Source organism: Myotis lucifugus, unplaced genomic scaffold (genome assembly GCF_000147115.1).
Source record: "Myotis lucifugus unplaced genomic scaffold, Myoluc2.0 scaffold_13, whole genome shotgun sequence".
NCBI lineage: Eukaryota > Metazoa > Chordata > Mammalia > Chiroptera > Vespertilionidae > Myotis > Myotis lucifugus.
The window spans coordinates 13,311,249-13,325,295 of record NW_005871061.1 but is presented as its reverse complement, the minus strand read 5'-3'; the positions used below and the strand labels follow the sequence as shown (position 1 = coordinate 13,325,295).

The 14,047-nt window shown below is 40.4% G+C and overlaps 1 pseudogene; it reads left to right on the top strand.

Annotated features, from left to right (window-relative positions):
- Positions 1-4,959: 4,959 nt before the first annotated feature.
- On the top strand, positions 4,960-13,848 carry LOC102431533 (annotated as a pseudogene).
- The last annotated feature ends 199 nt before the right edge of the window (positions 13,849-14,047 follow it).

Below are 14,047 nucleotides of genomic sequence, written 5' to 3'. Positions count from 1 at the left end.
TGCTTGGGGGGGAAAGGGGTGTGGGGGATGCGGGAAGAGACTGAACAAAAATCGTACACCTATGGATGAGGACAGTGGCAGGGGGTGAGGGCGGAGGGTAGGGTGGGAACCGGGTGGAGGGGAGCTATGGAGGAAAAAGAGGAACAACTGTAATAATCTGAACAATAAAGATTTAATTAAAAAAATAAATTAAATTAAATTAAAAATGTTTGAATCTCCCCAAATTGGTGTTGTATTCTCAAGATTTTTGTTGCTATTCTGGACACATTGCATTTCCATATAAATTTTAGTATTATAATGTCAATTTCAAAAAAAATAGAAGGGATTTTGATAGGGATTGTGTTGATTTTTTAGTTCTATTTGGGAACTATTGTCACCTTAATAATATTATGTCTTCCAATTCATAAAGATCTTTCCATTTATTTAGGTTTATTTCAATTAAATTTAACAATATGTTGTACTTTTTAATGTACAAGTCTTGCAGTTGTTTCATTACATTTATTTCTGAGTATTTTTATCCTGTTGTAAAAGGAATTGTTTTCTTAATTACAATTTTGAATTGTTCATTACTAGTGTATTAAAGTACAATTGAGTTTTGTATGTCAATCTTTCATCCTGCAACTTTGTTGAATGTAATTATTAATTTTAGTCTTTTCTTAAAAATGTGATTCCTTAGAATTTCTATAAACAAGATGAACTCATCTTCAAATATAGTTTTATTTCTTTGCTTCCATTTTGCATAGCTTTCATTCTATTTTTTACCTAATTGCCTTGGCTATAACCTCCTGAATAATGTTGAATAGAAGTGGTAAAGGCAGGCATGCTTGTCTCATTTTAGATTTTTAGAGATAAAGCCTTTATTCTTTCAACTTAATTATGATGTTAACTGTGAGTTTTACATAGATGTACTGTATCAGGTTGAGGAAATTAACTTGCATCCAGAATTTAAGACTTTTAAATCATAGACCGGTGTTTATATATTTCAATATTTTTCCTTCATTTATTGGGATGATCATGAGGTTTTGTCCTTTATTGCAATAATATTAAATATTCTTAAATTGATTTAAATCTCATTTGGTTATAGTATATAGACTTTTCTTTATATACTGCTGGATTTTGTTTGGTAATATTCCATTGAGGATTTTGCACCTATATTAATAAGGTATATTGGCCTATAGTTTTGTTTTATTCTCTAGTTATGGATTTATCTAATTTTGGCATCAGGCCTTATATAATAAGATGAACATAATTTTATCCTCTTCTATTTTCCCATAAATGTTGTTTACTGCTTATTCTTTAAATGTTTGGTAGAATTATACAGTAATGCCACCTTATCCTGTATGATCAATGTTAATGACTTCTCTTTTATTCCTGATTTTATTAATTTAAGTCACCCTTCTTTTTGTCTTGGTAAGTCTAGCCAAGGAATTGACAACTATGTTTATCTCAAAGAACCAACTTTTGGTTTTATTTATTTTTTAAAAGATTTTAAATTGAATTAATGCAATGAGTGCTAGTGTGCCAAAAGATTCTAAGGTGTTTAGAATAATCATGCTATCTAATTTTTAGTATCTTGCTTTGTATTATACATAATCTTTTCCTAAGACCTTACTTTAGAGTAGTTATAGTTTCACCAAAATTTGAGGGAAAGATATAGAAATACCCCATATCCTCAAGCCCCACCAATGCATAGCCTTCCCTGTTATCAACATCCCTCAACAGAGTGGTCCATCCTATATAATAAATAAGTAATATGCAAATTGATCCTCACTCCATCACACCATCACAAGATGTCTGTGCCCACAGCGGAGGCAGGGTTCCCATAACAAAAGATGGCTGTGCCCACAGCGGAGGTGGGATTCCTGTAACGAGCTGTAATGAGCGATCAGCATGGACCTGAGGCTGTGTGGCACCAGGCCAGGGCAGGGGATCTGAGGCTGAGCCCCCCCACCCCTGCCTGGCAGGGCTTGACGGGGGTGGGGCCAGCCAGGTCTGGAACTCACCCAATGGGGGTGGAGCCAGCCAAATCTGGGTCTCGCGCAATTTCTAGGTCCACCTGGGTGGACAGGGACTTGACTCTGGGTCCTGCGGCATGCCCCAGACTCTGACAGGAGGAAGATTTTCATATACATTTTACTAATTTTCTTTCATCTCTGACACTTTTATTATAGAGAAAGGGCAAATAGCAATATTAAAATATTTCCTCTAATTAATTCCCTTTCAATGTGCATGAATTTTGTGCACTGGGCCACTAGTTGGTTATAATTGATGAACACTGACACATCAGAATAACCCAAAGTTCACAGTTTATATTAGAATTTACTGTTGGTGTTGTATATTCTATAGGTTTGGACAAATGTATAAGGATATATATCCATCCTTATTGTATAATACAGAGTACTTTTGCTGACCTCCTCTGTGCTCTGCCAATTCATCCCTCCCACAAAAAAACCCTTGGAAAACACTGATATTTTACTGTCTTTGTAGTTTATCTTTTCCAGAATGTCATATAGTTGGAATCATAAAAAAATTTCCAATTTACTTCTTTCCTTGGTACTATACATTTAAGGTTCTTCCATGCCTTTGCATGGCTTGAAAGCTCATTTCTTTTGTTAACTGAAAAATAATCCATTATCAGGTTATAACAGTTTTTATATTCATTTATTGAAGAACAACTTGGTTGCTTTTAAGTTTTGGCAATAGTGAATAAAACTGCTATAAACATCTGTGCACACACTTTTGCATAGACATGTTTCAGCCCTTTGGGAAAATATCAAGGAATGCAATTACTGGATTACATTGGAAGAGTATGTTTGACTTCACATGAAATTTCCAAACTCTCCCAAAGTCACTCTGCCATTTGGCATTTCCATTAGAAATGGATGAGAGTTTATGTTGCCCCACATTCTTACCAGCAATTGATGTTGACAGTGTTTGGGATTTTATCATTCTTATAGATGCATAGTGGTATTTCAAAGTTGTTTTAATTTTTGTTTTCCTGATGAAATGATCTGGAGAATCTTTTTAAATTCTTATTTGCCATCTGTAAATCTTTAGTGTGATGTCTGTTAACGTTGTGGACCCATTTTTTAATCAGGTTGTTTCTTTTCTTAATATTGCGTTTTAAGAGGATATCTTACCTAATAAAAGAGAAACATATAAATTGACCGTCCCTCCGCTATACCCACCAGCCAATCGGATGAGTATGCAAAATAACCCAACAAAGATGGTGGTTAATTTGCATACATAGGTGCCCAATGGCCTGGGTCCCGGGAACATCATCGGCACATTGGTCACTCCGAGGTAGGCCCTGTGTGGGCACTAAGCAGCCTAGGAAAGGCCTGAGCCAGGGGCAGAGCTGACGATCGGAGGGGTCTGGGGGTCCACTGCCCATGCCTGAAGCCTCGACCAGAGGGTGTAGGCCTGGGCAGGGGTGGAGTCAGTGATCGGAGGGGTCTGGGGGTCCCCTGCCCCGGCCTAAAGCCTCGGCCAGAGGCTGTAGGCCTGGGAAGGGGTGGAGCTGGCAATCGGAGTGAACTACAGAGGAAACACCTTTTCTGACCGCTCATTGGCTAAGCTCCCTGTATGCCACTGGTAATATTCTTAGTAACTTGGGTAATAAGAATCCAAAAAGGTGATCTAGGGTTTTTCCACCACACTCCTGGAGAAAAAAAATGAAGGTCCGCTGCTGGAGGGCTAAGAAATATCATATCCTGCCCTAGCTGGTTTGGCTCAGTTGATAATGCCTCGGCCTGCCTACCGCAGGGTCTGGGTTCAATTCTTACCAAGAGCATGTACCTAGGTTGCAGGCTCCTCTCTGGCCAGAGCCCAGGTCAGGGCTCATGCAGGAGGCAACCAATCAAAGTGTTCCTCTCACTTTGATGTTTCTCTCTGTCTTTCCCTTTCTCTTCCACATTCTCTAAAAATCAATGGAAACATATTCTCAGGTGAGGATAAAAAAAAAAGAAAGAAAGAAATGTCATATCCTATGAAAGACACATCTTGAAAATGCCTAAAGAAAGTTGTCATTTTTTCATGATGAAGGGACTGGAGTCCGTGTTGATGAAAACACCTTGGTGGCTTGTGGTGACTGGCAGTGGCTGGTGCCTTCCCCTGATCAGCCCGGTCGCCTCTCAAAAAGGGAGGCGAGACTGCGGCTTAGGCCTGCTTCCCAAGGGGATCGGGGAGTGGGCCTAAGCCGTCAGTAGGACATCCCCTGAGGGCTCCCAGTATGTGAGAGGGGGCAGGCTGGGCTGAGGGACACCCCCCCAGTGCACGAATTTTGTGCACTCGGCCCCTAGTATATATATATTTTTAATATCATTCTTTTATCAGATGTGTCTTTTGCTAATATTTACCCCATTCTGTGGATTATCTATTCATTATCATAGCAATTTAAAAAAAAACAGAGAATTTTTTATTTTTTTATTTTTTTTTAAATAGAGAAGTTTTTAATGAAGTCCAGCTTATCAATTAATTATTTATGGATTGTGCCTTTGTTGTGTCTCAAAAATACCCTAAATCATTTGGGTTTCTCCAACATTAACTTCTAGGAGTTGTATAATTTCACATTTTACATTTAGGTCTGCCATCCACTTTGAGTTAATTGTTGCAAGAGATGCAAAGCCTATATTTAGAATTTTTTTGGCAAGTGACTGTCCAGTTGTTACAGCACCATTCATTGAAATTATTCTCATTGCTTCATTGTATTGCCTTTAGTTCTTTGTCAAAGTTCAGATGACTATTTTGTATGAGCCTATTTCTGGGCTCACTTTTCTGTTCCATTTTCTATTTGTCTATTCTTTCACTAATGTCACACTTTTTTATTACTTAGCTTTATAGTTAAGTCTTGAAGTCGGTGAGTGTTAGTCCTCCAACTTTGTTCTTTTGCTTTAATATTGTGTTGGCTGATCTGGGCTAGTTTGTCAATATCCATTAAGAAAGCTTGCTGGGGGGAAGATGGTGTGGCAAGGCTGGACACAGAAAGGCTGCTGCTATGGCCAGGCGTGGGCTGTGACGGGGGTTGGGGGGAGATGGGGGCGTCCACAGCTATGAGGAGCTCCCTGCATCCCTGGCCCGGCCACAGCTGCATGGATGCTGGTTAACTTTTTTACTCAGCAAAAATGTGGATTCCGAAAAGCAACCAGGAAGGCTGAACCTGGAAAATCAGACACAGGAATAAGTGGTGAAGTGCCACGACCTTCGTGGTGGGGTTCAGGATCTGAAGGAGGGGCCAACACACAAATGAAAATACTATACAAGAAATATGAATTTAGAAGGCATTGAGGGCCAGGGGGAGCCTCTTTCTTGAAGAGACACACCAACTTCAGCCCTGGTTCGCTATTTATTTACATTTTAAATTTAATTTTATTGCTTAAAGTATTACAAATAGTAACACCTATGTCTCCCTTTTCCCCCCATTGACCTTCCTCCGGCCTCCCCTAACCCCAGCACATGCCCTCAACCCCTACTCAGTGTCTCGCATCCATTCGTAATGCTTATATGGATACATACAAGTCCTTCGGTTGATCTCTTACCTCCCCCCACAACCCTCCCCACCCTTCTCTCTGTAGTTTGACATTCTGTTTGATGCTTCTCTGTCTCTGTATCTATTTCTGTTATTCAGTTTATAATGTTCTTTATTATCCATAAATGAGTGAGATCATGTGGTATTTTTCTTTTACTGACAGGCTTATTTCACTTAGCATAATGCTCTCCAGGTCCATCCATGCTGTTGCAAATGGTAAGAATTCCTTCTTTTTTATAGCAGTGTAGTATTCCATTGTGGAGATGTACCACAGTTTTCTAATCCACTCACCTGCTGGTGGGCACTTAGGCTGCTTCCAAATCTTAGCTATTATAAATTGTGCTACTATGAATATAGGGGTGCATATATCCTTTCTGACTGGTGTTTCTGTTTTCTTGGGATATATTCCTAGAAGTGGTATTACTGGGTCAAATGGCAGTTCCATTTTTAATTTTTTAAGAAAACACCATAATGTTTTCCACAGTGGCTGCACCAGTCTGCATTCCCACCAGCAGTGAAAGAGGGCTCCATTTTCTCTGCATCCTCTCCAGCACTAGGCATTTGTTGATTTGTTGATAATAGCCATTCTGACAGGTGTGAGGTGGTACCTCATTGTTGTTTTGATTTGCATCTCTTAGATGATTAGCGACTTTGACCATGCTTTCATATGTCTCTTGGCTTTCTGAATGTCCTCTTTTGAAAAGTGTTTATTTAGGTCCTCTGCCTATTTTTTGATTGGATTGTTTATCTTCCTTTTGTTAAGTTGTATGAGTTCACTATAAACTTTCGAGATTAAAACCTTATCGGAGATAGCATTGGAAAATATGTTCTCCCATACAGTGGGCTCCCTTTTCGTTTTTTTGATGGACTTTTTGCTCTGCAGAAGCATTTTATTTTTATGTAACCCCATTTGTTTATTTTCTTCTTAGCTTCCATTGCCCTAGGAGCTGTATCGGTAAAGATATTGCTATGACAGATGTCTCCTATTTTGCTGTCTATGGCTTCTTCAAAGATTTTTATGGTTTCCCATCTTAGGTTTAAGTCCTTTATCCATTTTGAGTTTATTTTTGTGTATTGTGTAAGTTGGTGATCTAGTTTCATTTTTTTGCAAATATCTGTCCAGTTTTCCCAACACCATTTATTGAAGAGACTGTCTTGACTCCACTTTATGCTGTTGCCTCCTTTGTCAAATATTAATTGAGCATAATGGCTTGTGTCAATTTCTGGGTTCTCTGTTCTGTTCCACTGGTCTATATGTCTGTACTTGTGCCAGTACCAAGCAGTTTTGAGAACAATGGCTTTGTACTATAGCTTCATATCTGGTATTGTGATCCCTCCAACATTGTTCTTCTTTCTCAAGATTGATGCAGCTATTCAGGGTCTTTTTCTTTCTATTCCAGATGAATTTTTGTAGAATTTGTTCTAGGTCTTTGAAGTATTCCATTGGTGTTTTAAAGGGGATTGCACTGAATTTATAGATTGTTTTGGGTAGTATGGACATTTTAATAATGTTGATTTTACCAATCCATGAACATGGTATATTCTTCCATTTGTTCAAGTCTTCCTCTATCTCTTTTTTTTCAGCATCCTGAAATTTTATGAATACAGGTCCTTTATCTCCTTGGTTAAGTTTATTCTTAGTTGTCCTAATTTTTTTTATTGCAATGATAAATGGGATTGCTTTTTAAATTTCTCTTTCTGTGAATTCATTATGGGTGTATAGAAAAACCATAAACTTCTGGGTGTTAATTTTTTATCCTGCTACATTTCCAAATTCATTCATTAAGTGTAGTACTTTTTTGATGGAGTCTTTGGGGTATTCCATGTACAATATCATGCCATCTGCAAATAAGGACAGTTTTACATATTTCTTTTCCAATTTGGATGCATTTTACTTCTTCTTCTTGTATGATTACAATGGCTAGTACTTCCACTACTATGTCAAACAGGAGTGGTGAGAGTGGGGATCCCTGTATTGTTCCTGTTTTTAGGAGAATTGTTTTTAGTTTTTGACCATTGAGTATGATGTTATCTGTGGGTTTGTCATATATGGTTTTTATTATGTTGAAGTATAATCCTTCTATTCTCACCTTGCTGATAGCTTTTATCAAGAAAGGGTGTTGAATTTTCTCAAATGCTTTTTCTGCATCAGTGGATATGATTATATGGTTTTTATCTCTCAATTTGTTTTTGTGATGTACCACATATATTGGTATGCAAATATTGTACCTTCCTTACATCCAAGGAATAAATCCCACTTGGCCATGGTCCATTATCTTTCTAATGTAATGCTGGATTTGATTTGCTAGAATGTTGTTTAGAATTTTGGTGTCTATATTCATGTGATATATTGGTCTGTAATTCTCTTTCTTTGTATTGTCTTTATCTGATTTTGGGATTAGGGTAATGCTGGCTTTGTAGAAAGCTTGAAAGTGCTCCTTCCTCTTGAACTTTTTGAGGAAAATACCTTTTATTTCTTCTTTGAATGTTTGATAAAACTCTCCTGGGACACCGTCTGGTCCAGGTCTTTTGTTTGTAGGAAGTTTTTTAATTACTGCTTCAATCTCCATAGTTATCAGCCTACTCAGATTTTTTTATTCCTCCTCTTTGAGTTTCAGGAGGTCGTATTTTCCTAGGAATATGTCCATTTTTTCTAGGTTGACCAGTTTGTTGGAATAGAGTTGCTCATAGTATTTTTTTAAATATTCTTCATATTTCTGTGGGGTCTGTTGTTATTTCACCTCTCTCTTTGCTTTTTGGTGAGCCTGGCTAGAGGTTCATCAATCTTGTTTATCCTTTCAAAGCACCAGTTCTTGGTTTCATTGATCTTTTGTATTGTTTTTGTTTGTTTGTTTGTTTGTTTGTTTGTTTTTTGTCTCTATGTCATTTATTTCTGCTCTGATCTTTTTTTTCATATCTCATTGATTTTTTACAGAGAGGAAAGGGGAGGGATAGAGAGTTAGAAACATTGATGAGAGAGAAACATCGATCAGCTGCCTCCTGCACACTCCCTACTGGGTATGTGCCCGCAACCAAGGTACATGCCCTTGACCCGAATCGAACCCGGGACCCTTGAGTCCGCAGGCAGACACTCTATCCACTGAGCCAAACCGGTTAGGGCTCTGCTCTGATCTTTATTATTTTCTTCCTTCTTCTCTCACTGAACATTTCTTGTTGCTCTCTTTCTAATTCTTCAAGTTGCAGAGTTAGATGGTTTATTACCAGTTTTTTTTTTTTTTTGTGTGTGTGTGTGTGTGTGTGTGTGTGTTTAGGTAGGCCTGTAATGCTATGAACTTCCCTCTCAGGATTGCTTTCACTGTGCCCCAGAGATTTTGGATTGTTGTGTTTTCATTGTCTTTTGTTTCCAGGATGTTTTTTATTTCTTCTTTGATCTCTTTCGTAACCCACTTGTTGTTTAATAGTATGCTATTCAGCCTCAAAGTGTTTTAATTTCTGTGATTGTTTTTACTCTAGTTGATTTCTAATGTTATGGCATTGTGATCTGAGAAGATGCTTGATATTATTTCAATCCTCTTGAATTTGGAGAGACTTTGCCTGTGTCCCAATATGTGGTCTATCTTTGAAAATGTCCCATGTGCACTTGAGAAGAATGTGCACTCTGTAGTTTTGGGGTGGAATGTTCTGAAGATGAAAATTAAGTCCATCTGATCTAGTGATTCATTTAGGATTGAAGTTTCTTTGCTGATTTTTTTTTTTTTGTCTAGAGGATTTATCTAGTGACGTTAATGGGGTATTAAAGTCTCCTACTATGATTGTGTTTCTGTCAATCTCTTCCCTGATATCTTCCAGAAGGTTTTTTTCTTTAATGTATTTGGCTGCTCTTGCATTGTGTGCATAAATGTTTACCAGAGTTTTATCCTTTTGTTGTATTGATCCCTTTAGAATTATGAAGTGGCCCTCCTTTTGTCTTATGTTCTTCACTTTGAGGTCTATTTGGTCAGATATAAATATTGTTACCCCAGCTTTATTTTTCATTTCCATTTGCCTAATAGATATATTTCCATCCTTTCACTCTGTGTGAGTCCCTTGTTCTGATGTGGGTCTCTTGTAGACAGCACATATATGGGTCATGTTTTCTTATCCATTCACTCATTTGGTGTCTTTTGATTGGAGCATTTAATCCATTTATGTTTAATGTTATTATTGATAGGTACTTGTTTGTAGCCATTTCTGTACTTTATGCCTGTGTTCCTTCCTACATTTATATTTCTTCTTTTTTACAGCATTCCCTTTAGTGCCGGGAGCCGGTCCATCCTTGCTGCTTGACACAGTCGCTGCAGAGAAGAAACGTCTGCACAGCATATGTTTCAAGGGACCTGGCGTATATAGCATACTGTTCTTAATATGTTTGCTCCCCTTAGCGCTATGTGTTTTAACCAAGGTCACCTCTCCGAGAAAGGTTGTTTCCCCAGGTAGGGATTTTCCCCTGAAGTTAGGGAGGAGATAAAACCCCTTAACTAAGTGCCAGGTGGGTAGTTAATCACTTTAACTAAGAACAATCACACTTAAGCTACATAATCTTTACTCCCTGGAATGGAGATAAGAAACACCCTAACCTTTGGAATAGAAATTGATAGGACCTAGAGACAGGACTTGGCTGGAGATCCTACACAGAACCTAGACACAGAACCTAGAGACAGAACCTAAAGAGAGAATCTAGTGAGAGTACATGGCAAAAGATCCTGGACAGAACCTTGCTACAGAACTTGGCTGGAGATCCTAACCAGAACTTCGCTGGAGGTCCTGACCAGAACTTGGCTGAAGATCCTGGCTAGGCTGCTGATCAACTGAAGGCTGTCTCTGTGTCATTCCTTCTTCGCCAACTCTGTCCACACCTTTGGGGACCCCTGGACCTGCTGGGGTTGGACGCCAGCACTTTAGCATTTCTTGCATCACTGGCTTGGTAGTGACAAACTCCCTTAGCCCTTTTTTATCTGCAAAGCTCCTGATTTCTTCTTCAATTTTGATTGATAGTCTTGCTCAAGGATCCTCAAACTTTTTAAACAGGGGGCCAGTTCACTGTCCCTCAGACCGTTGGAGGGCCGGACTATAGTTTAAAAAAAAACTAGTCGGCTGCTAAGCAACAGGCAGTGGCTGCAAAAACACCTGGCAGGCCGGATAAATGTTTTTGGCGTGCCGCATGTGGCCCACGGGCCGTAGTTTGAGGACCCCTGGTCTTGCTGGATAGAGTATTCTTGGATTCAGTCCTTTGCTTTGCTTCACTTTGTATACTTCATTCCATTCTCTTCTAGCTTGATGTGTTTCTGTTCAGAAATTATTTGATAATCTGATGGTGTATCCTTTGTAAGTACCTCTCTGTCTCTTTCTTACAGCCTTAAAGATTCTCTCTTTGTTGTTAACATTTGCTATTGTAATTATGACGTGTCTTGGTGTGGATCTTTTGGGATTCATCTTGCTTGGGACTCCCTGTACTTGTGTAACTTTTTTCTTCCCCATATCAGGGAAGTTTTCTGTCATTATTTCCTCAAATATATTCTCTAATCCTTGCTGCTCTTCTTGTCCTTCTGGCACCCCTATTACATGTATGTTACATTGTTCCGTGTTGTCCCAAGCTTCCTTAGGCTCTTCTTCTTTTTAGTTTTTTTCTCCAGTTGCTGTTCAGATTGGGCTTGTTTCTCTACCTTATCCTCTAACCCACTAATTCGAACCTCTGCTTCTTCTAGTCTACTGTTGAAACCTTCCATGGCATTTTTTTATTGTAGCTATATCACTTTTGATTTCTTCCTGATTTTTGCATAGGTTGTTGATTTTCTCGTCCATCTGGTTTATGAACTCTAGGTCCATTGCTCTGAATTCTTTTTCTGTCATGTTGCATGCTTCTGTTTCACTTATTTCTTTTCTTGGAGATTCCTATTTTTCTTTCCTCTGGGGATTGTTTCATTGTATTCCCATTCTAACTATCACCAGAAGGTCCAATCATCGAGTTGTGGGGGCTGAGCCATGTGCAGTGGGAGCTTTGCACCCCCTAAGTGTTGCTGAAGAGCTCCAACACCAAGACATGTAGCTGCCGTGGGTATGTGGGAACCACGCTTGCCCAGGATTAGAATCACTGGTGCTCATTTTGGCCTCATGCATGCACCTAGAATCAGGGACCCCACCTGCGCCATGCTGAAAAAGAGACCCTGCTGGGGTGTGCCAAAAATCAGAGTTCCTTAGCACATGCCAGGAGTCAGTGTCCCCCTGTGCCCATGCTGAGAATAGAGTATTGGAGTCCCTGTCGCTTGGTGAAGCCTCGCGCCAAGAATCAGGGTCCCTGTGTGCTCATATGCTGAGCATTGGAATCACTGGCTCTTAGTGTGCGTGTCCTCAGAATCAGGGATCCCGTGCGCAGGCAATGAGAAACAAAGTCACTAGTGCTCTGTGCTGCCTCTTGTGTGGAGAATCAGGATCCCCAGTCTGCTTGGGGGACCAGGTTGCATAGCTGCCCTGTGTTGGCAGGACGTCCATTCCTGCACTGCAGGAAACAGACTTCCTTGTGCACTCACCGAGAATCAAAGTCAGGTGGCACAGCTGCCCTGTGTGGGCCTGAGGTCTGGTCACACAAGTGTGTGCTGTGGGAAACCGATTCCCTGTGTCCATGTACACAGGCTCACATTCAGGTAGCACAGCCACTCTGTATGGGCATGGTGTCTGGTTATGTGGGTGCACGCTGCAGGAAGCAGACTCACTGTGTCTGCACGCCCAGGCTCAAATTCAGTTAGTGCAGCCTCCCTGTGTGGGCATGGGGTCAGGTCATGCAAATGTGCACTGCAGGGAACAAACTCTCTGTGTCTGCGCACCCAGGCTCACATTCAGGTAGCACAGCCACCCTGTGTGAGCAGGAGACCTGCTTGTGCGGAGCAGGTCTAGCAGTTTCTATGCCACTGCAGCAAGCCAGTATGGAAGGGAATGGGCTCTGTGACTCACAGAAATCCACCACTGGGATGCCTGGAGTCTTGATGTCCGTGGGTCTGCAGCTGTGGTCACAGGTCTTTGTCCCAAGTGGCTGTAGGGTTCCAGTTTGCATCTGAGACCAGATTGGGTGGTGGCAAGGTTAGGATCCTAGTCTAAATCAGTTCTGTTATTCAAAATGGTGTGGTTTCTGTGACAGCAGTGTCCTCCCTAGTGTGTTTGTGGTGGCAGTGGGGTTTCACCTTCTAAGACTGCCTGGTTTGGCAGCTGCCTGGAAGACCTACAGGATCTAACTGTCCCTAGTTCACACACACACACCACACATGTCCACACACTCCTCTATTGCTCCCTCCCTCTCTCACACACACACTCTCCCTCACTACCTTCTTGCCAGTTGCCATCTTTTCTCTTGAATACACATTTGCCCTTTAGCAATGCATAAAGGCATATCAAAGGTAAAGTTTGGTAAACAGTAAAAGGATTATCAGGTTAGGGAATTGCCTTGAGACACCACTATCTCAACACAACAATTAGTGCTTAGTGTCAGCCCTTCTAAAGCTCAAGATCCATTGGCCTTCCGCATTCCTTGGTACACTGAGAATATTGGCAAGGGGTGGCTTCCCACAGTGAAGCATACAAGAGAAATGCTTTGATTCCTCCTGTAGAAGAAACAGTCTTTTAACCTTCTCCATATCCTATTCAGACTCTTGTAATGCCTTTTTTCTTAGTGGTGGAATAACCTAAGTGATGGCCAGCGGACTGTTGATAGGTATTTTAGCTGTAAATGCTTTTGTATTCTGTTTATGGAGAGCACCTTCTTTACAGCGGGGAATGATCAGATATTTCACATCCAGTCCAGCCTCAAAGGACCTTTGTTCTCCAATTTTGATGTCTACATTCAGTCATTTCTCCTTGTTTCATATGCAACAAACATGTATGTTTTGTGGTACTTCTCCTCCAGCATAGTGAATATCCTGGGTCAAGAGCAGTTCATGGTGGTGTACTTATCTTCAGGTGTTATTTCCAATTTTTTCAGTTATGTGTGTAAAGTGCCTACAGGAAGACATGGACCATCACTTGGAGCATCAGGCGCAATCATGATGGTCCTTGCAGCTGTCTGCACTAAGATCCCAGAAGGGATGCTCGCCATTATCTCTCTTCCAATGTTCACGTTTGCCACAGGGAATGCCCTAAAAGCCATTATTGATAAGGATATAGCAGGAATGATCCTGGGATGGACATGTTTTGATCATGAAGCACATCTTGGGGGAGCTCTCTTTGGAATATGGTATATTACTTATGGTCATGAACTCATTTGGAAGAACAGGGAGGCTCTAGTGAAAATTTGGCATGAAATGAGGACTGATGGCCCCAAAAAAGGAGGGTAGCTCTAAGTAAAACTGGGGTTGGATGACACTGGAACATCTGGTCCTTGCTGCCTGAGAGCCTCAGGAATGCATCGGCCCTGGAGTGACCATGTCTTTGCTCCTGCCTGGAAGACACCCAGCATCTGCTTTCCCAGAATTTTAAACTGTGTCCTCAGTGCATGTCCTATTAGAAAGTGAACTATAGCAAAGTTGTGAAATA